Source organism: Phycodurus eques, unplaced genomic scaffold (assembly GCF_024500275.1).
Source record: "Phycodurus eques isolate BA_2022a unplaced genomic scaffold, UOR_Pequ_1.1 contig_268, whole genome shotgun sequence".
Classification (NCBI taxonomy): domain Eukaryota; kingdom Metazoa; phylum Chordata; class Actinopteri; order Syngnathiformes; family Syngnathidae; genus Phycodurus; species Phycodurus eques.
Genome location: NW_026904265.1, coordinates 1 through 2562, shown reverse-complemented (window position 1 = coordinate 2562; position 2562 = coordinate 1).

Here is a 2562-nt window from a genome sequence, read left to right as displayed (position 1 = left end):
ACTAACGAAGAGTCTTTGACCCACATTCACTGAGTGTCGAGCACACGTCAATGCACCTGAATTCATGGCAATGCCAGCGAGACGGTTTGCTGCTCCTGCTAACGGATAGCACAAGAGCAACAGTTCCAATCGTGTAGTGGTGGTTGTGTTTGCCAAACACGCGCAAGGAACACGAGAGGTGGAGGAGAACACAAGCGAGTCAGTACAAATGTGGGTAGCCAAGTAATCAAGGGGGGGGGACTGGTGGTACTGGTTGAGCAGAGACACATGAAATGTCAGGTGGATTTTGAGAGAATGAGGGAGCTCCAACTGAACAGAGGTGGGATTTAAGACTTTAGTGATCGAAAAGGACCAATGAAGCGTGGCGTGAGCTTCCGTGATTCGGTCTGGAGAGAAAGGTCACGGGAGGAAAGCCAAACCATCTGACCCACCTTGAAAACAGGTGTAGGGGAGCGATGAAAATCCGCCAACCGCTTGTTTCTTTCGGCAGCCCTGACGTCCTTCCAAATGTAGTTGGAGTTGTGGGCCCACTGAAGTACTTCAGAGCATGTGAAACTGGGAACGAAAAGCCGGTCTGGAGGTCCAGTCTTGGGATCCGGTTGGGTTCTCTGAGCCCTTTTGGCCACTTTTTCTATCTCCCTAATGGCAGCCCCAACAAAGCAGAAGGAAGGAAGAAACTTGAGGTCATCTGCACAAATACTGTAGTTACACATTTAACAGCTGAATGAGGTGCAAACACTCAAATGATGCTCACATTAGAGTACATTTTCCATTTGTAGCTGTGTTGGGTTATTCACCTGGTTTTAGCGCATTGGTCCCCTATTACTAATCAAAATGACAGAAAATACTTTGAGAGATAGGTTCCACCAACCCATCGTATCGTAGCGTAGTGGTGTGTGTGTGCACCTCATGTGTGAAAGGTTCCTCGTTCAAAACATAGTATGAGCAAGGCCTGGTTATTATTATTATTATTATTATTATTATTTTAATTATTCTGCGGCGGCACGGTGGACGACTGGTTAGAGCGTTAGCCTCACAGTTCTGAGGACCCAGGTTCAATCCCCGGCCCCGCCTGTGTGGAGTTTGCATGTTTTCCCCGTGCCTGCGTGGGTTTTCTCCGGGCACTCCGGGTTCCTCCCACATCCCAAAAACATGCATTCATTGGAGACTCTAAGTTGTCCGTAGGCATGACTGTGAGTGCGCATGGTTGTTTGTTCCGATGTGCCCTGGGATTGGCTGGCAACCAGTTCAGGGTGTACCCCGCCTCCTACCCAATGACAGCTGGGATAGACTCCAGCACGCCCGCGACCCTCGTGAGGAGAAGCGGCTCAGAAAACGGATGGATGGATAATTATTCTGCCTTGAAAAACAGCTTCGACAAAAATCTGCTCGGACAACGTGAATAGTTCTGCCAGCGAAGTGGGAATCAGGATCAAGAGGCTGCGTGTGAAGATTCTCAACTTGTGTGTGTGTGTGTGTGTGTATCTTGAAAACTTCATTACGTTTGTCTCAAAAATAAATGCGCTGATCTACAAACGCACCATCAACAATCCACAAGCAGAACTGAATATTTACAAATGATAAGTTATGATAAATGCACACACAACATAAAAAACACACATGTAAATTGCAGATATGTTTGTGGATTTAAAAAACACGTATGTAAGTCACAGATATATTTGTGTCAAAGATTTTGACACAAATCTCTCCCCATAGGTTTTCATGGCAGATAACAAACAAGCCTTGTTTCCACCCGGTTTCAAACCAGGGACCTTTTGTGTGTATGTTTGTGGATTTGAAAACACGTATGTAAGTCACAGATATATTTGTGTCAAAGATTTTGACACAAGTCTCTCCCCATAGTGTTTCATGGCAGATAAAAAGAAAAAATATGGGGTGCTGTGTGTACATTAAGGAGGAGGAAAAAAATGAACCTCAATGATTTTAGCAAATTACGACCGAGTTTCCCGTCCTTGAGCCATCACCTTATCGTGGTGGAGGGGTTTGTGTGTCCCAATGATCCTAGGAGCTAAGTTGTCTGGGGCTTCACGCCCCTGGCAGGGTAACCAATGGCAAACAGGTCCTAGGTGAGGGACCAGACAAAGCACGACTCAAAGACCCCTTATGAAGAAGACAAATCATGGACACAGGTTTCCCTTGCCCGGACGCGGGTCACCGGGGCCCCCCTCTGGAGCCAGGCCTGGAGGTGGGGCTCGAAGGCCTTCGGGTGGGGGGACGGGTCCTGACTGTTGTGTGTGCCTATGAACCAAATACCAGTTCAGAGTACCCACCCTTTTTGGAGTTCTTTGAGGGGGTGCTGGAGAGCGCTACCACTGTGGACTCCATCGTTCTGCTGGGGGACTTCAATGCTCACATGGGCAATGACAGTGAGACCTGGAAGGGCGTAATTGGGAGGAACGGCCCCCGCGATAAGAACCCGAGCGGCGTTCTGTTATTGGACTTGTGTGCTCGTCACGGATTGTCCATAACGAACACCATGTTCAAGCATAAGGGTGTCCACACGTGTACTTGGCACCAGGACACCCTAGGTCGTAGTTCGAT